At 30.3% G+C, this 25,006-nt stretch overlaps 2 protein-coding genes across 15 annotated transcripts in view; one reads left to right on the forward strand and one right to left on the reverse strand.

Annotated features, from left to right (window-relative positions):
• Positions 1–25,006, forward strand: part of LOC129953197 (glutamine--fructose-6-phosphate aminotransferase [isomerizing] 2) — a 233,214-nt gene that overhangs the window by 98,295 nt on the left and 109,913 nt on the right. The window lies entirely within an intron of this gene.
• LOC129953195 (plasma membrane calcium-transporting ATPase 3) overlaps positions 1–25,006 on the reverse strand; it is a 127,316-nt gene that overhangs the window by 64,777 nt on the left and 37,533 nt on the right. For 6 of the 14 annotated variants that reach the window (XM_056066110.1, XM_056066108.1, XM_056066109.1 and 3 more), the window contains exons 1-2: positions 8,599–9,224; positions 4,109–4,329 (exon numbers count right to left, since the gene is read on the reverse strand). The exons of 4 other annotated variants lie outside the window; for them this stretch is intronic. The gene's annotated coding sequence lies outside the window, so the exon portion shown is untranslated. Of the gene's footprint in view, positions 1–4,108; positions 4,330–8,588; positions 9,226–25,006 lie in introns of those variants that run through there. 4 more of the 14 variants (XM_056066107.1, XM_056066100.1, XM_056066102.1 and 1 more) reach the window with 4 other exon arrangements.

Below are 25,006 nucleotides of genomic sequence, written 5' to 3' on the forward strand. Positions count from 1 at the left end.
GATCTCAGTCGGTAGACATCGGTACCTATAGTGGAAACACATTTCAAAAAAGTGGAAAATTTTGCTTTCATAAACAGTAACGTATGTACTTTCCTTTTCGAAATAGCTACCAACGCTTGTAAGTATACTATACTTGTATATTATAAAATACAATATTATGCTAGGGAATTTTCTTAGATGAACTTTGCCACTTTTTTGAGATTATTAATAGAAAATATTAATAAAAGTTGATGTTTGCATTAATGTCGATATGGGTATGATTTTAGACAGCTAGACCACATACATATATGTCATTAAGAATAAAATTACTTTATAAACAACGACAGGCAGCGGAAACAACTTTTGTTGAAAACATCATATATGTAAAAGTAAATAACACTGGGTGGACAAAATTGCGTCTTTTTTCTGTTGCACAAACAAAATAATAATTGTATAAAGGATTGAGATGTCCGAATTTCATATGTAGCCTATGAATTTTTCCATCACATCAATTATTATAAAAAATATGTTCTTTTGAAATGTAAAAAACAACCAAAAGCAGGGTTTTTAAGCCTTAGTTAAATCTCAAAATATTTTCTAACGATAAATTGTACGATGATTTAAAAAAATACAAATCTTTTTCTTTTTAAAATATAATTTTAAGCATTTTAGTATCTTTCTAGGTTTCAGGAAATTCTCATTAGTTTTGAGTCCTTATTTGAATCGATACATGATGTTTCGGAAAAAACTTAAATTTGATACTTCAATTTGGAAGTATTTTGGAAAATAAGTTTTAGACTTGATTTTTGGTGTTGATTTCGAATCCAAGCTCTAATTTAAATATTTCCTCAAGTGTTGAAAATTTTAAGAAATTGATATAATAGAATTGCATAAACAAGCCGTTTTGTCTTTTTTTGTTGAAAACAATTTCAGCAAAAATGGTTTAGCGTTTGGAAAAAAAACACGGGTTTTATTGGAAAAGCTACTGCATAAACTTTTTTTTCAAATTTTAAAAAGTGATATCTGCAAATCCTCAAGTGATACATTCATTTTGAAGCCGGATTTGAATTCGGGCAGCGTAGTTTACTAAAGACTTATTATGAAAATTATTAAAACTAACCTTTTCGGAAAAAATGCATTCTAAATTTAAAGGGTTTAGAAGCTTGTTGAAATAAGTTTTACATTAAACTAACAAATCTTCCTTTTGATCTCTGTTTCTGTTTCTGTCAATGTTAATTTCGTTTTCTAACCAAGCTTTGAGCCAGTCTTCCTCACTGTACAAAAGCTTCGGTTCTGGTGTCTGTTGTCAATCGCGCATAAATAGGCGCTTTTTATTCAAACGAATGAATGAGTTTTAAAAAAAATTCTAACCAAGTGAATTTGTTTAATGTTTAACTTGAATTAATTCACCAAAGTTGCAATATTGTGATGGGAAAATCAAATAAATGACTATGTGGACATATAATAATCAAAATCATTTACAAGCTTATGTTAATGAAAAGAAGAAAAAATCCACTAATTTTTAATGCTAATTGTTGACAATTTAATTTTTGTCTCTATGCTAAATTAGGTATGCAAGAGTAAACCAAATAAAAAAAAACATAGAAATGGTTTTTATGACAATTTTTTTAAAAACCTATCGTTTAAAGGTGTCATATCAGTTCATCTGCACATACATTTATTTATGAAGTACTTTTCAGGCATTTGACTCGAGGTTCAATTAGTGGCAAAGGTTACATTTTTTACATTCAACCAAAACAATTTATATTTATTTAACTTTACTTCTTTCTTATTTCAAATTTAAGGAGAAAGGAATTGACAGATGAATTATAAGAAAGAGCAGGAATAATGCTAGGTAAAATTCCTAAAAATAACGTGGTCTCTCTCTCGGATGACTTGAGAATGTCTAACTTTAAATACAAGTTTGTTTGTGATACCTACTTGTTGAAATAGAAATGTTAATATTTATATTTTTTTAAATACAAGCTAAAGAGTATATGACTCATATACCAATATATTTATAATAATAATATATATGTACATTATACTGGGTGCATCAAGGAAATGGAAAACAAAATCATAGCGTTATCTTTATTGGAGTTAAAGTTACAATTTGTTTGGTAAAATAAGGAACCTCCATCCAGGACTGACTCACAAAAAATCGCGCAGTAGTGCATTCTTCGTCATAGTGATTCTTACACGTTTAAATCCAACTACATGCGATTGCCTGGAAAATTTCATCCACTGCTCTTATAAGAATAATTGCGCAAATGTCACATGGATTAAGCAAATTGGTACAAGTTAAAGTTGTAATTCCGTGATTTTAAGTTTAGCAAATTGTTAAGCTTAGTAAATTGCCAAAAACGGCTTCAAAATTTTCCTGAATAATTTATATTTTTTTCAAATGAATGTATACTATATCAACCAAATGTTTCTTCTTTCCTCTTCTCAACGCCGCAAGATTTTTCAATTTCTAGCTCAATTAGAAATTGACTTATGCCTTTTTAAAATACATTTCATTTCCCTCACGATTACGATGACGCACCCTGTATTATGACATTCATAGAATATTTTCTAACAATGAAAATATGTGCAAATTTTCTGTGGAAGTGGAACATGAATAATGAAATTGAGAGCATGGCTACATAATAAAACTGATACAACTTAAAGAAGCAGAATATAGTATGAAAAGGAGTTTGACGTGAATTAGAAAAAAAGAAAAACAATACTAACATCCATCCCTTCTACGAACTTTGAACATGATATAAAAAGGTGGGGTACACCGGTATATATGGACATATGTACGAGTATAAATGTGGCATTTTTAGGTGACATATTTTAACCCATCTTAATTCACCACATTATGAATATTTAATTTTAAAATAAATATATACAAATGTATTTTTTTTAAGAACTTTCAAATCGATTGCTTTCATTTTGATTGCTTATGTTTATACTTTTACTTAACAGTACTTTTCGAGTTTTTTAGGGAAACGAAAACGTCAGTTAATTTGACATTTGTCAAAAAAATAGTTTTCAATCTTAAATTGACATCATATACCAATTATAGAAGGGTAATTCATCAATCTTCATGCCCTGAACTAGCTACTTTTTATAAGTCTTATCTTGTTTCTACCATGCAATCATAAAATTCTATTTATGAAACAAATTATCAATGCCAAGAAAAGTGAATTTAAAGAGAAATATATATTTGTGTAAACATGTACCTATATATATATTAATAAATACACTTATAATAAAACAATCAAACCCGCAAAAAACACACAATTATATTGCTTATCAAAGTTCGTTTGACAAGAATTTTATCATCATCAACAGAAAACATTTTGTTCACTGACATTTAAACTTACAGTTTTTTTTGTTTGTTAATATAATAAAATATCAGATATACAAATCATAAACATATAGTGAAGTAAAATATCTTTATCGAAGAGGTAGGTAAATATTCTTATCGCATTTGCAAATGTAAACGAGAATATATGAACGAAAATATCATCATCATCATCACTTTTGTTTTCAAATGTGTCAAGATTGTTTATTATCTCAAACGCAAAATAATACAAATAAAAACATGTGGAACTAACTTTATCTACTTGTAAGAAATAAAACTGCGCCAAATTCAATTAAATTAATAAACGAAGGGCAGACAGAGAATATTGTGTTCTCGGTGACATTATGCTACTAGGGATAGACGACCAAAATAACGTCATAATATTTTTGATTTAACATTGTACCTAGCATAATTTTCCTTAGCTGCACGCTATGTCAAGAAGAATTTAGCACCACATACCTATGTATATCGTTTAGGGGTAAAATAGACTTGCCTTTGTACCTAAAATAGCAGATAGTTGCATATTTGTAGGTTTAAACATTTTTGTAACAGTTAAGCGGACGGAAATAAAATTATTATCTTGCCATTTTCGGGAAAAAATCAACACCATATTTCCTTTTTGTGAATTTTTAGCCAAAAATCAGCGACACAATTTTGCGGTATCTCAACTTAAAGGATATTAACAGAATTTGGTATGACCAATTTTTAATATATTTAAAAATAATGTATGTTTTTTTTAACAAAATAAGCAAAATGTTCACATTTCACACAACTCACCTCTTACTGTTTTAGAACACAAAAAGATCAACTTTTTTGTCAATCGAGGATGTCCCACTTGCAGGACACTTTTTCTCCCTCCTCACACCACACTTGTATGCGTTTTGCTGATTGTTAACTCAAAAATATGTTTTCCACTATTTTGATATTATACCTAATTCTATATTAAATTTTAATATTTTTGTACTTTTTTTATTGACTGAGATAACTCGATTGCGGAACTGATTAAACATAAGATTAACACATTTTATAAACTCTTAATTTTATTTTGATTTTTAATTAAAACTCAAACTCAAATATAAATATAAAAAAAAACGCCAGATAATGTAGAAATCGCGATTCACAATTTGTCATTATAGCGAAACTTTATACAAAAATCAATTTTCAATTTTCTATAATGCATCGTTAATGAAAAATATCACAAAAATTAAAGAATGGACATTTTACGATAGGGATAGCTTTTTTTTTAAATTATTTTTCGGCAGATCTTAGTTTTTCAAATATTTGTCTGCTGATCTACATTAGTCTCTGCTTCTTTCAGTGGCATAAAACATGCTTCGTCGTCGGTCCTTAGAGGTTTGATTCATATAATAATGAATATTTCACCTTGATTAATATTGTCAAACGTAGAACAATATTTATGTCTGTGAAAAAGAATATTGTAATAGAGACTTTGGTCTCAATTCTGTCAATATTAATGTTTTGCTATGTTTCTTTGTTGAACTAATTTCCAATATTTAATTTTGCTCTAATAAGGTACTAAGTATTCTCTTCTAACCAATATAAAATCCATTAACATGGGAAAATTACCTTAGCAACGAGTCAAAAGAAAACCATGAATCAGCTCTAAAGATTTTGAATGGACAAGACTTGGTTATGTCTTAGGGGCTGAAAGGTCTTACACCTTTCAAATGTATATAAAAAATGATATCTGGTGATGGCATTCAAGTTTGAGAAGTTACTTTGCTATACATAGTAACACAAAAAATGCATGACGACACGGCCGGCGCTTTGAACATTTGTTTCCTCGACTTTAAATTGAGCAACCAAAACCATGAAGAAATCTTCAACTGATATGATGGGATCAGCTAAAAATCCTAAAATATCTACACACATATCATTTTTAATTGGGTTTTGCATCGTGGGGTAGTGTGTGATCCCGTGTGGCCGTGGCGTGTATAAGTATAGTGGTCTCTAAGGGTTGAGACCAAATGGGAAATATTTAGCTCATTTTTTATCAAAGGAATTGCACGAACAAAATTGTCAAAAAATTAAAGGTTTAGCTCATCCATCCATGCTTATATCTTGCGAGCTTCTTACCTTTAAAACATTTTTTTTCTGAGCTGCCTTTGTAGGCAAATATCTTTAAAAGTTAGGGATGACATATACCTTTTTAAGAAAATATTCCTTTAGACTTGTAAAGATTTAAATTATATGAGAGAAATATATTTTAATGAAAGCTTGAATTTGGTATATAATTTCGTAAGCAGCAGAAATCCCCTTTTTTACTACTGCTAAATTTAAAATTCAAATAACTCAGTTGTTCTATGAACAGTTTTGAAAATTAAAAATATAATATCAATATGAGGACCAGAAATGGCCATTTAAAATCGTGAATTATGGTTTGTGTTGAGGGTGTGCGTTTTTAAAATTCTTAACAAAAATGGATTCAAATTTTTTAATGATAAGGCCTTTTAAGTTTATATATTCCTATGTATATGCAATTCAAAATTATTTTTAAAGTGATAGATGAATCCATATGCATGCAATATTATTAATTGGCATTCATAGGTAGGTATTTCACAAAGCCCAATATATGTATTTACATAGGTATATATCGAATGTATGCAGTTCATTGCCACGCATGTTCTTGTGTCTCACCACGTATCGAACACCAAATATATATCAGCAGAAGTATCTGTGCTAAAATTTAATTACAAACAACGAAAAATCCATATCCTAATAATTAAGATGGGATACCTAATTAAAAAAAAGCTTCCATGAAATTTTTAATTTCAACTAAATTTCCATTCCATCTAGCTGTAGTCCTTGCTCTCGCCCTTAACTATATTTTTTTTGCGTTAAATATTATTGTACCACATTTCTATGAACTCAATATTAACAAAAAAAAGTGAATAGATTCATATGGAAATATGTTTTTGAAAATCATCACGATAAATACAGAAGTATTTTTCATTGAAAAAAAAATTGATTGCTGGTACTCGTAAGTAAGGTCAATCGCGGAAGGCCTTATCGCTGAAAAGTTCGTATTCTGATCCTGATCCATGTTATAGATATTGTTTCAAAAAAGTTGTTTTTACACGCATATACAAACTCTTCATTTATTTTCTAAATGTAATTATGTATCGATAAATAGATACGTTATGTGACTCATATAAATGTACTTGTTACAAACAAAACTAATACAATAAATTAAAACAAAAATATTATCAATTATGATGATGCCAACGATGAATTTATTATTTAACATAAAAAAAGACTATTTTTTAGCACAAAAGAATAAAACGAGATAATGAAAGACATATGGTAATTAAAAATATCAATGCTTGCACAAATTTATTCAACTTCCACAGCCACATATATAGAATTACAGTAAAAATAGAAATATTAAAATTAATACATTTAAATTTAATGTATGCACGAAAAGGGTGTCAAAGAAAATATGTGTAATTATTATTTACTGGCCTGACTTTGAAAATAAGGAACATTCTCTAAAAAGACGATAAAAGAGATAGATTAAGAGTTTGTTTTTAACAAAAATGCTGACCATAATTTTGCCTTTTTTTTGCTTAATGCAAATTTATCACAATTCATAATAAGGGTTGTGATGTGTGATAAAATCTAATTGTTCCATTTATTTTCAACACGCTGTAAATTTATATCCTCAGAAATCAAGCTTAAGATGTTTCTATTTTCCTGCAAAAGCATCAATAAATTAGTTGGGAAGGCAGAGCAACCAATACCTATGATGTGAAAAATAGATAAAACCTCAAGCACTATGTACCTATGAAGTATGATACACCTTTGCAAGCTTCGAAATCTTTCCTGGTATAGATTAAGTGGTGTGTAAAGATTTAGATCTTTTGTAAGCAATTTTCGGATCTGTATCAAATTTTCATTTATTTTGTTCTTAAATTAACCAAGAAAATTGTTAATTTTTTGTAGGTATAACATATACAATTAAGAACATTAACTAAATACCAAATGACATCATGATGATATCAGAGATTTAACAATAGTTGATTAATTAAAACATTGATCATTGATGATATACCTACATAATATGTCCAACATACCTGAGCTATTACCAATATAAATTCTCTTATTCGTGTTTTCGACCTACGCATAAAAGAAATTTATGTTTTTTGGGAGTGTACGAAAATAGTAACTAAACTTTTAACCACTATAAAAGTGTAAAAATAATGTATGTATATATAAATTTTTTAGCAACATAGCTAACTTCTAACGAAGAAAGTACAAAAAAACTTATTTTGCTACGATTGCTCTTCATTTGCAACCTTAAACCTCTAGATTTAAATTGTTTTGACTTTTTCAGTTAATTTCGGCAAAACAAACCACTTTGCTTCATTGAACAACTTATATTTCAAAAACTCATAAGCACAGTTCTTCTTTTAGTTTTGTTTTTAAAATTTTTCTAGCCTCTTCATCCCGATTCCTTATCTCGTACACATCGTCATATTTAATTCAAAAATTAAAGAAACATACTGCTTCAGCAGTTAAGTATAATCATTTTAATATTCAAAAATGCAGATAGCTTCGTATTATTGCATTATTCTTTTTATTGATCGTAGTTTTGAATTAAAAAGGCCCACAACGCTATGCGCGGTTCAACAGGATGTTTATATCTTTTTGTTTTTTTTTTGTCGCGAACCGGTTCAGTAGATTTAGAGATTTGCAGCCAGGCAAAAATATATATTTTTTGCAAAAAAATAGATATTAATTTCAATCACAATCGAACATTATATTCGAAACCGGATTTTATTATTCTTTATTTAAAAGAATTTTTCTAAACGAATAGAACCACACAACTAGCAGAGAATATATTTTGGAATAGGCAAAAATTACACCGAAAAAAACAATATTTTGTATTTAATTATTTTTAGTTCTGGACGTTTTTTGGCTAAAAAAAAACTATGAGCACGACCGATTGATTGTTTAGGCACTAGATAAATAATGTAATGGACATTTATGTAGGGACCTCAAAAGAAAAATAGGAATTGAATTGAATTTGAAATTTTTAAAATAAAATTATAAGAGTGGATTTGAATTAAAAATAACACATTTCTTAATTTTTGTTTTGTCTTATTTATCGGTTGGCTGGTTGGCGTTTTCTTTTTATTTATTATGTTTGAGTTCAAGTTTTGAATATTTGGTGGTTTCAAATTTGATAGAAATCAAAGAAGAAATAAAAAGATAACTCAAGACCGTATAGGTATACCGTTTGTTACCCGTTTAGTGAAAAAGTGAAGATGTTTTTTTTGCAACTGTAGGAATCTTTTTCTAACGCGAGAATTGAAGCTTAATGCAAGAACATAGCCATTACAGCTATTTAGCTTAGCACAGGCAAAGAGCAACAGCAACAGCAGCAGCAGCGAGCGAACAGTAGATGTAGGTACATTCACTCCGACAACACAGCAGCAGCAGCAGCACTAAGAACACACTTTTTTGAATCTTCAGCTGTTTTTTGGTTTAAAATTTGAAAAAAAAAATAAAAAGAGGAAACACTCTACGCGTACCACATGACCGCGCTAACACACAATCGCCACCAAACTATTTTTCAGCGTTTGAAATAACTTTCGAGCGATTTCACACCTTGAAATTGATTATGTGCCGCTGGCGCTGAGTGTTTGAGTTAAAATAATCCGAATAGCAATATCGCGTGCCCGGCAAACATAATAAAATGTAGGTACGTACGTACACCAACACCAAACAAAAACTGACTGAGTTTCTTTTCTATTCGATTCGAGTTCGCTTTCCAAAAAATTCGATGAGGCTAACTGAATGTAAACTGGCTAAAATGTTTCTTCTCTCGAAATATTGTATTTGTATCTCAGCTTCGCGTCGCGTCGTCGTCAGCAGCTCTCCGGCTGTAGCTGTAGCTCTGGTTCTGCTTTCTGTTCTGCTCGATACTGGTACTGGGTCTGTTTTTCTATAGTCTATGATCTAATGTGGGCGGGAAGTGAGGTGTGGTTAGATTGGCTTGGCTAGCTTGGCCGGCCTGGTAGATGAAGTTAATCACTTGAGGATTGAGGAGAAAATTTGCACTCATATTGTCTGTCATCGCATTGTTATTGTATTTGCTGAAAACTCTGAGACTGGGACAAAGTCAATATCACTCATTTTCATTTTGAGCTGTGCCAATAATTGTCAATGCGAAATGAAAATGGAATGTTATGTTGTGTTCCAAAATTTTGTATGCTGTCACTGCTATTGCTATACCTACTTAAAAGAATTAGAGTCGAGGAACGACATACGTGTGGGTTGGGTGGGTGAGTCTGATGAGGATGACAATGTCGATGACGATGCCGATGACGAGATGATGACGATGACGATGAGAATTAATCACCTTTACACTTAATTTATAAAGCAAGAGAAAAGATAAGGCAATAGGAGTTTTAATATTATGAAAATTATGGTTCGTTATACCTATGTATTTCATTGTGTGGCATTCTTTTTCGTTCTTTAGAGTGACTTCACTATTCTATCCATATCTACCTAGTGACATTAAATTTAATTTTTTGGTTTTAAATAAAAACATGAAATAGAGATTTTTCGAAGTTAGATGGAAGGTTTTTCTTTAAAAAAAAAAACAACTTTATGTTTGTTTATTTTATAAGAGTGGAAGCTTAAACAGGATGGTTCGGTGTCCCACTAACCATATAAATTATATTATTTCGTCATAAGATACTTAGAAAACATTTGTAGTTTAATTTTATGTTTCTTTTTGTTGAACATGCTGGAATTGACGAATTTGTAGTATAGACCAGTTGGGTAGTGAATTATGTGAGGTATTTGTCATAATTACTTACCTAACCACTTTAATAATAATAAGTACTTAGTAAAGAATAATGAGGTTTGAACTTCTTCTTGCTTCTGCGAATGCCAAAAGGGACTCTTTTTCAACATAAATATGTGTAAATGTTGCAGTCCACAAGGAACCATAAAGCTGGCCATGATGACATATTTTTTCCATTCCCCTGGTATACATATGGTGACAATCCTTTATTTTTTTGTCTATTTTAACACTTAAAAGTGCGATTACGTCAGCATCACATCATTAAGAAAAAAAAAAGAAAAAGTTTATGTAAATTTAATCCATAAATAAAAAGTTACAATCGTATTATTCTTCTTCCAACCCTATTTTAATACTTAGTTGTTTGTTTTTTTTTTTGAAGGGTATAACTCTCTAACTTTTTAAGGACTTGTGGGATTGAAATACAAAAAAAATAAATTATGTTAATACAAATTAAATCGAAATTTAGAAAAAAACAGAAACAACACTAAAGTGGCAACACTCGAAAACATCACTTGGAGTGTACAATATTTATCTCTTCTCTTGAATGAAAATATGCAATTGAGTGCAAAAAATGGACATGTGCAGTGCAATGTGCAGCGCATTCGAACCAAAATAATGTTGAGTATTTTTGTTGCAAAACCTACTCGTACACCATACCTATAAGTTAAGACTTAAGAGATGTGATGCACAGGAAAATATAGGTACGCAAAAATTACTTGTGGCACTATCATTACATACTGTTTCATAGATTCTATAATTTCTACTGTTTTACACACAAAAAAAACAATCAAGATCAATCTTAACCAAGTGCTTGGCGGCAAGTGTTTTCATAAACATTTTAAAAAATGAGTTATAAATTTAAAAAAAAATACGTTTTACTTTCAAGTTACAATTCAATATTTTACAATTCAATATTGTGTACACATACCTACCAATATTAAAGACGTACTATTTTGTTTCCGGGAGATCCTGGTGAACAGATACCCTTAGGTGCCAATTATAGCTATCATTGGTTTTCATCATTGAAACCAATCATCGAATTTTTATTTGCAGGTCGTTCATAGCTATCAGTTAAAAGTTCTGTCATTGACAAAATTTTTTTGATTGAAATGCAAAACAGTTGTTAGTGGACATTTAAGTTTTGTCTAAGCTATTAGTAGAAATTGGCGCTAAATTTTAAACAACCTATAGTTAAGGGTTTAACAGTTTACTATGTAGTTAGCAATTTGCTTAATATTTAGCAACATTTTAAACCTTTCTTTTTATTTTGCGAACTAGTGAATTTCGAATTGCTTTTATTTAAAAACGAGCATCATAACATGTTTAAAAGCCATTCTGTGATTTTAACTTAAGTAAACTATTGTTGAGGGATAGTAAAGATGTTAAAATCGTTTAAAATTAGGTAAATCATCTTTAAAGCTAAGTACATTTTCAAAAATGGGTTTAAACATTTAACCAAATCGTATAAAATTATGTGCCATTGTTTTAAATTCAAGTTGCTGATAATTAATGAAATGCAATAAATTTGACTAAGTTAAGATTTGTAGATTTTTAGCCCACCGTACAATTGGCAGACCTTTGAAACATTCTTTGACGATATATTTTCCCGGTTGGAACATGAGACAACCGGTAAAAATTGACAGATTTCAAGTTGCTGATAATTAATGAATTGCAATAAATTTGACTAAGTTAAGATTTGTAGATTTTTAGCCCACCGTACAATTGGCAAACCTTTGAAACATTCTTTGACGATATATTTTCCCGGTCGGAACATCAGACAACCGGTAAAAATTGACACATTTAACAATTAGATGGTGTGAATAGAAAATAGCAAAATTTTGATGTCTAAGTGGCCGCATTTGCTTGGTAGAGGTCGCTCAAAACGTTTTTGGTAATGTCAAAATGAGTAAGATGAGAAGCAAAGTTTTTATTTACCTGAATTAAACATTGCCTGAAGATAACATTGATCTTGTGTCGAATATTGAATTTACCATTTTTTAAATTAACGTAGGTATCTGTTTAAGGGAAATTAATATCGAAGAAACACTGCAGTTTACCTAACAATCAACCATCTTGGTAGCCCGATCTAAGATCTTAATGTTATGTACCTTGCAGAAAAGCAAGGGTGTACCTTGAGACTACTAAAGACTCGAGTGATAACTTATTAGTTCTTTTTTTCCTTTGTGTGCTCTTCTTAGGAATGGTTTTCTTGGGCCATATTCTTGAGTGAAATTAATTGAGTGAAATGGTTTTCTGGTTTTATAATGTGAAAAAGGCGATAGGTACGTAATAATTTTGTCTTAATTTAAAATGCAAAGCACGTTGAAAATGAAATAGCGTCAATTGAGGACGGATAGACAACAAAAAAAATGAACAGCGAGCACGAGTACGGCGTCGGCGGCCGCTACGATGATAGTGGTGCTTGGTGCAGCAGCAGGTTAATGAACTGCGGATTGGCGTGACATAGATTTTATAACCAAAAAGGATGATTATGATGATTGTGGGCATGTTAGCAGGGCTGGGGTTATTTTTTCCAGGAATTTGTACCTGTGTGTTCTGTTCCTTTTATTGGTTAGTTTTACTATGATGATGATGATGATGATTAAAGGAAGGACTGAGTATGCAAAGTTTTAATTCTAATGTTTTGTTTGATTATAATTCTTTCAACAGTTGTGGAAAGGCATATAACTACAGTTAAGAATCTAATATTTGATGTTTTTTTAATTTTTTTTTTGTCTGGGTTTAAACTTTCCCAATATTACAAAACTTTGCTTTCAATCCTCTTAAGGTAGAAATTCAAATGGATTTGATAGCATGATTTAGTACATATGAACTCCGGAAAAAGTACCTACACTTGCAAAATCTGCTGTGTGCAAGATTTGAGCCAGCATCAGTTGGTTTTCAGGTTAGGGTGGGTTTTAATGGCATGGGAGGTTAGATTTAATTGGTTTTTGATTGAAACTTTGGCTATAAAAAATGTGAATAGCTGCCTGCACCTATACAATGATTTCTAACAGAAATATTGAATCTAGTGTATTCTTGATGCACCTATTATATATATATATATACATAAGCACAGTACTTCTCATACTGACAGGTAGATACATATTTGTGTCCAGCCAAGAAAACAGGAATAATGCAATGTTTGTATTGTTGCTGTAGTGGCGTGGCGTAATGGTTAGTGCGTAAGACTGTCATCTCTGCATGTGCCACCTTAAGCTTTTTTTACGGGAGCTGCCTCTTGCGAAGAATTGTCAAATCCTCTAAGCGTAACTCTTCTTATGAAAAGCTGTTTTCAAAGATTTCTTGACGAATTTCGCACAAGAACTGTAGGTCCCCTGCATCTCTAAAATGACTCGCATAAGGAAATGATTGGGGGCCTCAAGTCAGGGCCTTGTTCTCTATTTATTGTATTATTGCTCTTGTAAAAGACATCTGACTGCAATTCTTCTTTATACTGGTACTTATAAAAATATTCGCTTTAATAAGTCTTAAAAAACATAACTTCAATTTCAAAATTTTAAAAAATATACGAATTTAAAGGCGATATTCGAATTAAGGACAATGTAATTTTTTCGATCAGTGTAAATTAAACATAGACCAAATTATTTTAGAAAATTCTGAAATTAAATGCTATGTTACAGGGCCCTGTTTTTGATGCAAATGCAAACTTTTTTTTGACAGCCTTAGAAGCAAAAGAATCAGATAGTTTTTCATATTTTAATATAAATGCATATTTTGCCTCATTGATCAAAGTTAAACAATAAAACCATATTTTGCCAGCATATTTTTTGTGTTTTCGATGAGATTAAATGAGACTGGGTCGATTTGTGGCAAATGTAGTTGTAGGTATTTTTGGAGAAAAAATTTAATGGACGAAGCAATTCCGAAGAAAAAACTGTAGAATCGCCAATGGGTGAATCAATTTGGAAAAAAATGGAAATCGCCCTTAAAAAAATAACGAATGAAAAAAACCTTCCCAACCTTTAATCGGGATGAAAAATAGTGTTTTGATCGTCAATTTTCAGTTTATGAGAATTTGTTCCTTTAAAAATTCGCCAAAATGACGTAGATTTATTTTTATATTAGAAAAACTATTTGTTTTTTTTTTTTGTTAAACATAAATTAATTTTATGTTTTATGTTAAGTTGTTTAACTTTTTGCTGTGATTAAAAGACTGCTATTTTCACATTCTTTTTGAAAAGTTCAGCAGAATATTTTGGATTTTTTTTATATTTTTCTTTGCCATATTTGTTAATGTTAAGGGCATATTTTAGGCGCATATTTCTTGTTTTTTTAGAGCATGCGAATCTGGGGCCTAGCTATGTACCTTCTGAATGGGGTATAAACTCTTAAATAGTTACCACACTTAATAATCTTAATCATGCCTCTATTACATATTTTAAAAAAATGTTTGCAAACAAATTTATATTGTCAAATGAGATGCTCGATGTAGATAGATACATATTAAAAATCTTCCATAATATTAATCGGAACGTATGTTTTGAAATTAGTAAATTAAAACCATAAACCATAATTCTTCGTATATAAAATCAATTATTATATTTTGATTTATTCAAGTTTAAGAGAAACTTTTGAAGATCCAAAATAACATTATATTTGGAATACAATCATATTTTCTCCTGAAAAATAATTTGTTTGAGTATTAAAATTGGACATTTTTTCTTATGACACGTGCAACCTTAAGAACGCTTCGTGTTTATATTCAATATCAAAAAATAATACCACGAGAAAAAGAAAATAAAACTAAAACAAGTAAGATATTGCATTGAAAAATAAAAAATAAAAAGATTGCCCAGCAAAACACAATTCAAACAAAATATCCTTGGCACATCACGAGGGTGAACCCTTACAAGAGAAGATTCCCTTGGAAATGCTTTGAACTTGATGCAATTCTTATTCGCCCTGTATTGTATTTTTTAGTATGTATACAAAGTTAAGTCTATAGGAATGGCCAACGAGAGCGAAAACACCTTCCAAGTGCACGTTTGGGTTTTTGTTTCCTTTTTTATATAATTTGTTTAAGTTTGAATTTTCTTATACCATTTTCACACATCTTCACTATACTTCAAGATTTAAAAAATAACGAAATGGAAAAGAGGGTAGGAAATAGGCGTTAAGGTTTTTGTTTTCGATCAATGAAGAACAAGATTAAGTCAGTTCAATAATCAATCAATATGAGCAATGTCATCACTCTTCAATAAATATTATTTATCGAATTCAAATTTTTTGAAATAAAACTGAAACTATCTCATATTTATATACTCCATTCAATCAATTCAATTTATATAAAGGGTGGGTTTTAAATGTTATAGGAAACGTTTTTTTTTCAAAAAAAACACATACAATTCAGAAAAATGCATGAAATCTTTATTTGAATCGATAGTCGTTTGAAAAGTCCGTGCAAAGTCAGAAAGATGGCACTACTGGTTCATATCGAGGTTATTCACAGTTAATAGCATGTCTCAAAAGAATACACACCAAGTTTTAGCCAGGTCGGTCTCTTGGTTTGTGTTTGACATTCGTTTGAATTTAGGAAGTCAAAAAAATGAACAAAAAAGTTCCTTTCCATCACGACAACGCACCAGCTCATACCTCAGCAGTTGCCACAGCAAAACTTTTGGAATTAGGATTCCAAATCGTTCCACATCCCCCCTATTCTCCAGACTTGGCTCCGTCAGACTATTATTCGGACTATTGAATGGACAAAAATTCTATTCAAACGAGAAGGTGATTGCAGAAACCAATGGCTACTTTACAGACTTGGACAAATCCTATTCTTTGGAAGGGATCAACAAACTAGAGCAGCGTTGGACGAAGTGTATAAGCATGAAAGGAGACTACGTTGAAAAATAAAAAAGGTTTATCCAAAAAAATTAAGCAGTTTTTATTTTCGCACGGACTTTTCAAACGACCCTGGTAATTTAATGTATGATTATTATTTTATGCAAATGTTGACCTTGACTGCGCCTCAAATAGTCCATCCGCTTAGTCAAATTTTGGCATACTTTTTCCAACATTTCGACTGATATCTCACAAATAAATGCTTCAATGTTGTCTTTCAATGCGTCGATTGAAGCGGGCTTGCCTGTATAGGCATGAGCTTTAATAAGCCCAATAAATCCCTTGTTTCGCGTGCTGTGTGGCATGTGGCATCGTCTTGGTGAAACCACATGTCATGCAAGTCAAGCTCTTGCATTTTGGGCAAAAAAAGTTGGATATCATCTCAAGGTAGCACTCACAATTCGCAGTTACGTTACGATTCATATCATGTTTGAGGAAGTACGGTCCAATGATGCCACCACCCCATAAGCCGCACCAAATTGTGACTTTTTGTAACTGTGACTTGCAATGCTTCTGGTTGATATTCACTCCAGAATCCACAATTCTGCTTATTTATGTACCCATCGAGCCAAAAATAAGCTTCGTCGCTGAACACAATTTTTTTGGGACAAGCCCGCCATGAACTCTCTTAACAGATCACTCATTTTGATAATAAAATTCAATAATTTATAAGCGTTTTTCGTTTGCAAGACGATTCGTGGTTAAATTATAGACCAAACTGAAGATATTTGACAGTGAAACAAAACACGAAACTTTCTTCAGCTGTTTAAACCAGTGTTGCCAAAATATACAACCTAACAAATCACCCTTTATAATCAGATCAATGTTATCAGATAAACAAAAAATAAAATTTAAGTGTAAAACATCAATACCTATCTCTTCATTATTATTCGAACCATAGCAATTTGATACTCTAAATTATTTAAATATACTCTGCAGCAATATGTTCAATCTATGTACATTGTCCATACTGCCATAGGCCATAAATGGCGTTTTTTTCTTGACCTTAGTGAGGGTACTGGAGCATATTGTAAATAGCTATAATGCTGAGGATAGGAGTAGTTTTGAAAAAATCGCAATCAACTTCAAAATATTGATATTGCTTAAAACTGTAATAAAATATTCTTAACAATAATTTGTGTAGGATGAAAACATTGAATTTCTTATCAATTTTGTGCGGTTTTTGTAGGTTTTCGTGCTTTATTTAAATATTTTCTGAGTTGATTTTTTCTAAAAGATTAACTTTAAATTATCAACAATATTTTGCATTATGATGAAAAAGTTGGGTTTCGAAATCTATTTTTGTTAACGAGATTTTTAGTCAAAATTCTTACTAATTTAAGTAGCATTTCTTCAAAGTTTTTATTTCCTATGTAAACAAATACGTATTCGTTTTGTTTTAGAAAACTAAGCACAGAATGAAATTAGTTTGAGCTTTGAAGTCAATATTTTCATTTATTTACGAGATATTGAGAATCGAATATAATTTTTTACCAATTTTGGGAACTATTTTTTATTTTATTTTTTATAAAGAAAACTGACGATTGTATTTTTATAAAAAATGTACTGAATGTCGAGACTAATATTTTCTGATATTGTTTTATCGAAACATCAGCTACAACAATTTCAGCCTCAAAATTACTAAAACTAACTACTAGAACTGACTTCTTGGAAGTCGTTTCTGAAAAGAAAAAAACACATTTAAAGCTCCAACTGGAATGCATTGTACTAGATGCATGTTTTGTTTTATTGGTAGTTAAGGACTATGAGAGAGAAATATCCTGACAGGAAGAAGTCTACATTGATGAAGTAAATAAATCAGTCTGTTTTACGATTATTACATACATTTTGTCTATATTGAATTTATAAATAAAAATTTATTTTTAATGAGGTGAAAAGTAAAAGAAAAGAAGTACGATGAGAAGCTTCTTTTTAGGCTTATCAACTAAATATCCTATTCTTATCTTTGGAATCTCTAAAAAAACCACGAGTAAAGAAGTCGGCAAAGAAAGGGTGTCGTATTGAATCCCAAAAAAAAATCAAGAATCCTTACGGGATAATGTCCCCAAAAAAATTTAATCAATTTGTATTATACTGAGCACTCTATAGCGTGAACAACAAAAACCCCGAAATTATGAACAATGAATTAATCATCCCATTTCAGGGATTTAACTTTATTTTTTAAAAACATTATTTATTACATAAATAGTTTATAAACAAAAAATCACTATGAAGGCATGCACTTTTCAGTCTGACTTCAGTATTCATAGAGAATCATTGTATTCGTAAGGCTTGCTTAGAGGGTCTAAGTGTTGCTTAGTAGTGCCAAGTATTTCTTTTGTTTTGGAATACAAATTGAAATGGATGAAGTTATTGCTTCCAAATCTTTAGATTGCATTTCATGTAAATAAATGAAATTTAATATATTCAAAACAATTATGATCAAGTAGTTGATCATGCGATTAAAATTGCGCGCGCGATTTATTCGCATGATTCACTACTTAAACATAATTGTTTTGGGGATATTCACTTGGGGATTTTCGCCCTGGGTGTTCTCTCTTTGGGAATTTTGCTACTGGGGATTTCGTTTTTGGGATTATGTATTTGGGGACTTTCCTTTGGGGATTATATCTTGGGGGATATTATCACCAACCCGCAACGAAACCATCAGAAGAAGAAGCATCGCCATCGAAGTAATGGCCAAAATGGTCATGCAGACGTGTATAAAAAGTTATAGATACATTGGTGAAAAAATAGAAATAAAAGACTTAAGTTTAATAATGAACGCATAACACATAATATGTCTTGTTGGAATAAGGAACCTCAACTACCTTACATATTTTTGTATTGTTATTTAACCATTAAACATAAGACAATATTACAATTTAGGTTTTGTTCAAGGACGGAAACAAATTTAACCTGAAAGGTTCAAATGAAAGAATTTATGAATGGCGAAAACCAACGGGTCTCGGACTACTGTAAAGCATGGCGTTTCGTTGGTATGAGGTTTGAGGATGCGTATTGAAAGTTCAGGTGATCGGAACTTACATTTCAGTATACAAGACAATTTCATCAGCACACATCTTGAACAGCAAGGTCGTGGTTATTACGTATATAACTTCCCTTAGGTGCTTAAAACACAGAAAAAGTCACCTGACTTTAATACCATATAGTGAACCATATAATGGATAAAGTAAGACGTCGAGTTTCTCAATAAAAATTTAAAAACATTGAGGAATGATAAAAAAACTCCTAAAGTATGTTAAAAATCTGTCTACTTATTAATAGGACCTACAAATAATTTCACAATTTCGAATTTGTTTTAGTATAATTTAATTTTTTCTAGAACAATCCTCATGTGGATTGTAGGTCCTATTAATAAGTAGACAAATTTTTAACATACGGGGGTTTTTCACCCCTCTATCAATTTTTGGCACCTAAGCTATCGTACTCTCCCCGAGCATCAATGACGGTGTCAATGATAGATAAAACAGAAACAAAACCAAAATTCCACATGATGTAGGAAAATCATTCATTAATTCCCCGTCATATCCACATCTATCTAATTCACATCATAAGGTAGGTATATAGGAGAGGACATGTGTTATAAGAAAACCATTGCTTAATTTCTCTGCTTTATCTAAAAAGCTTTTTTGTTGCTTTTGTATACGTCAGTTGAAAGACTCTGTTGACGTCATCTATGATGAAGTGTCCCACCCTTTTGGTGGATGTGAGTAGTTGTGTATGGGCACAAAGATTACAACTCCATCAAGTGTTTGGGGAGACTAGGTAAGATTAAGTACATACATACTCGTATGTGCAGTACGCTGAAGCAGCCAGCGTTAAATCTTTGTTTATTGTGAAACCACATGCAATGCAGCAATTGAATTGTTTAATTGGGTTGCAGCAAGATCCCCTCAAGACCATTTAAGTTTTCATCAGCTGGCATCGCCGACGAGCGACGACGCGACGCACGGCATCGAAAGCAGTGGTAAAAGAGGAGAGAAAGCAGATGGAAATTGAAGGTCCTATGGTGGTGGTGCCGAATATGTAAATAAATAATTAATTTGATTATTATTATTGTATACAGTTCGATTTTTAGAGATTATGCTGTTTAATGTACAATGTACATTACCTAATTGTTTTAGGTACTTTTTATTTATACTGATTTGTGTACCATGGAGAATTAATTATGCGATTTTTCGGAGAGAAATATTTAATTGCTGTGTAGAACAACACAAATTTTAAAAGCTTTTGTTTATGCTATAGAACAAAATTCACTAATATTAAAATAGATTCAGATTTGTTTCAAGAAAAACAAGAAAAGATTTGTATAATATTTTTCAGAGTCTTAAAGTTCTTGAATAAAATTGAAGATTTTTGAATATGTATATGCATACAGACGTAAAAAAACACACACACTATTTTGGATTTTTTGATGATGATTTTTTAATAACAAAAGTCCAAATTTCTAAAACATTTCAGATTCATAACCTTTCGAAATCTCCTTAAGCTTTTTTTTAGATCGATATAGCTTCTGAATTTGTAACATTTCAAAAAGTGAGTTTGTTTTCAATAACTGATATTGTTAAAAAATCTTCGGAAAAGTGAATTAATATTTTCGTATTTAGCAAATTTTTAATAAATAAAGGATTTTTAAAATAATGCACTTTAAGTAGTTACTTTACTTCTTTCTTATAGTTTGTTGTTTAAATTTAGGGAACACCGATACTTGAAATTCTTCTTATTTTGAAGAAATCGTTCGGCCAACGATCAATTCATTACAATTTTTTTAGTTTCGTTGTAATTTATTGTTGCTCACGATTTCACGTATATAATATTGTTATTAATTCGTTACAGACTTTGGCTCTGTAATGATGTAATTATTTTGGGTTTGCTAGCAATTTAATAAATACACTTAGACATGTGGAAAACATAAACTTAAAAAAAAAATAAAAGTTCTTATACGGATTTTAAAATTATTAAGAAGTTACTAAGCATATAATTTATTGAATGAAATTTATTAAAAACTGTTACCGAAGTTCTCGAAGTGCGTTTGATTACTAAAAATTCTCAATTCTTATATCTTATTCATCGTATTTGTTTACAGTAAAGTTGATGACGATATCATCAAGATAATAAGAATTAGTACAATAATCTCAAATCACAGATAGTCGATTTATCTTTTTTATTCTTCTTCTCAGACAGAAAAAGTCCAGACAACAAGGTAACAAAGTAAATGTAGATTAAACAAAAGATAATATGTGGGTACACTGCAGAGGAAATTATATTAACAGTAACAAAAAACTTCGTATCGTTTTTGATTATAAACACATCCGTCAAGGCTTTAAGTAAACTTGTGTAAAATTTGTTCCAAGTATTTCTTTAATAGTGCGATTCCAGTTATTTTAATAAATTTTTAATTTTTACTATTTGAAGAGAGTCCTTAGATTAGGTGCATACAATGAAACAAACATTTGATTAAATTTTCAACAGACTTCCACTAATTTTTTCCTATAAAACAATTATGAAAATCATAGATCAATTATACAATTTTCAACCCGTTTTGATAGTAAAATTTATTGTGATTCACATTTGTTTCCTTAAATACTTCTGCACGCAAATGTTGTCGTCAAAATTCTGTGCTTAAAAATTTTGTATACAAACATTCTGTATTTGAAAAATATGCTATAAATAAGGCTTAATATAAATCGTTTCGATGAAGTAAAAAGTGTGTACTTTGTGCATTTTGTGATACAGTATTTTAAAAGTACAGAACTTACAGAAAATAAACCATACAGTATTATCATACAGAACTTTTACCATACAGTATTTTAAAATATAGCATTTTGACCCGCTCCCATTAAACAAGGTTGTATGAATAAGTATTTGCACATATGACTAGAGTACAATTTATTTTATTTCATTAAAGTCTTACAAACTTTTTAAAATAAAATAAAAAAAAGAAAAACAAAATTAAAATTCCAGTCCGTTACGTTATATCATATAAAATATTTTCATTTTAAGAAATGGCTTTAGCTCCTTCTATGATAATGATTTGTATTGCATACCTTTAAAATTAAAAATAGCATCCATAAACTAGCGTAACTAGTATCTGACAAGCCTATACAAACAGTGGAATTTGTGATTTATTTTAATGGCATATTTTCTACAATTTTAATACACGAATCTAACCCAATAAGTTATATGACTTTTTAAATCAATTTTTGAAAACATTTAAAAAACACTATAAATTGAAAAAATGGATGCAAATCCTTTAAGAACAAAAGTACTGTTTAATCGTTTCCCACGTTCCAGAGAATTAGTTACATGTTTTTTTATTTTACATTTTTTTAAATCAAAATCGTAAAATTAAAGGACATTTAAACAATCTCCTGAAAACAATATTAATCATTATATCATCAAATTCCAATAGTTGGCCTTATTTTACTTTTGTAAAGTGTAATAAACACAATTACTAACAGTTGGTGTTGTGACATTTAAAAAAAGTGAAATAGAGCTAAATTTCTTTTATTTTAATTTCAAATTACCCCAAATCCTATAGTGTGCCCAAGCAGGTGTTTTCAGCCGGGAATCGTGCCCCCCCTACATACCTTATAGTCTTATTTCTCAAAATAATTAATTTATTTATAATATAAAGTTTAATTCAAGTCGCTAGTGTTTTTGGTTCGTGAGATATTTTGGATAAACCATCCACTTAATTTTTTTAAATGTCCTTTCTGAATCTTTTTTTTATTTTAATAATTTGAAATTGAATTCAGCCAATAGCATTTTCAATTTCGAACTTTTATTTTTGATGTTTAAATTTTCAAAACACATAAACAAAATCTGATTAAAATCATTGATTTACTACATTAACTCTAATGAAATTTATGAACTTTGTTACTAATGAACATTTTTTAAGTAATTTTTTTCTGTTTCAACACAAAAATATGGGCTTGATTTGTCTCAGTTTTTATTTTTAATGGTTGTATATTTGTAAATAAATGTCCATTGTCATTGAAAACTCGATAGTTTTCTTTTTTTTCAGTAAACTGCATTTCAAGACTTAATATCTAAATATAGTCTAAAATGCATCGTCTGAATTTTATAACATTTATATTATATTTTTAAACACTTACAAACTCAAACCTTTAAATATCTAGAAATGTGTAAACATAAAAAAAAACAACGTCTCAGATATAGGTACTATAGTTTTTGCCCCTAAAAATCAAAGTTTATTAAAATCTAATTGATTCACAAAGAGCCTTTGCTTTTACATATATATTCTCTTTGCAATTCTTTGTAAAATTTGAGAGCACCTCAATATGATTTCTTTAAATGAAAAACCAATTTATAAATATAAATAAATTGGGTGGCGCGACAGTCCGTTGAGAACCAAGGCCTAGTGACTTACAACTCTCAACCATTCCTGTGTGCGAGTAATGTTGTCAGGAATGGAGGGGACCTACAGTTTATATGCCGACTCCGAACGGCAAATTTTGAGAAAGCACTTTTTCATGACAATAGTTACTCTTGGAGAAATTGTCAATTCCTCGCAAGAGGCAGTACCCGTGAAAAGACTTTAGATGGCATAGGCAGGGATCGAACCCAAGACCTCTAGCATGACAGTCCAACGCACTAACCATCATGCCACGGGTACCACAAAAAACCAATTTATACTCTCAAAAATATTCTCGTCTTATATTCGTATAAAACCAAATAATCGAATGCCCCAGACGACATAAAAATACCACTAAAAAATATAAATCAAAAAACCAGACCGATTACTCAATAAATATAGAAATACATATTTTTCTTTATGAAAATGAAAATAAAAGTATTAAAGTTTTTATATCCAAGTCAAACGAACTAAGAAACGAACAGATCCGTACGTTACTTCAAAATAATTTAACATGTTAAGCACCATCAAAAGAGAAAGATTAAGAAAAAAAATATAAAATATAGGTACATTTAAAAACTCGAGAAATATTTTCATCAAGAAAATGTAGAAAAAAGACGTCACTCCAGATCCAGACAGTGACGCACGGTAATATAGTTCTGTGCTAACCTGTCAGCCAAAAATAGACCTTCACATTCACAGGAAGTAAAGTTAAGTTTTTTGCTGTCGAGTTGAGCAAAAACAAATTGAGATCTGAGATAAAACAATAGATTTTATTTTCCATATGGATACACATTATATGTATAAACAATTAAGCAGATGCCGCGGTTGCTTTTGTAAAACAGATCTTTGCATGGATTATTATTGTCCTAGAACACGCAGTCACCAAAAATAAAAATAAAATTAAAATCATGTACCTATTAAACTTATTCTTAATTAGAATTTCAAAAAAAAATTATAAACAAGGAAATAATATTATTTTTTACGAAGAAAACAAAAATTATATAATTTATTAATTGTATAATAAATTAAACACACACACACCAATATTAGGCAAAGCCACTAGTGTTGAATTTAAACGCTTTTTGTGTCATTAGCGATCGCCGATCATGCTTTTTGTAAATGTATCTTTATTTTTAGTTTTTAAATATGAAAATGTGTACGTATATGATGAAAATACCGAGGATCAATTGTTTAAATTCTTAGATGACAACAGAAAATCTTAATATTCTATTCTATTGTATGTGTATTGTATTGTCCCTAATACTTATGCTTACTACGACTATTCTTGAAAGGAGATGCTCTTACACTCATAAACATAATATATAAGCCTTAAGACATAAAGGACAGTGTTTAAGTGGACGACAGAATCAAAAACGACCACGACAGACAGCCAGACGAAAAAAATAAAACAACATCGCAGACGTCTACACCAGGAGCGGGAGGTATAGGGGTTAGGAGCTGCAGCAACAAATTAAAAACAAAAATTCAACAATATTATGAAATTAGCAAAGAGAAACTAATACAGAAAAACATATTAATTTTTGTTTGCGTTGCTTTTAATTTGAATTTT

This window comes from Eupeodes corollae, chromosome X (genome assembly GCF_945859685.1).
Source record: "Eupeodes corollae chromosome X, idEupCoro1.1, whole genome shotgun sequence".
Lineage (NCBI taxonomy): Eukaryota > Metazoa > Arthropoda > Insecta > Diptera > Syrphidae > Eupeodes > Eupeodes corollae.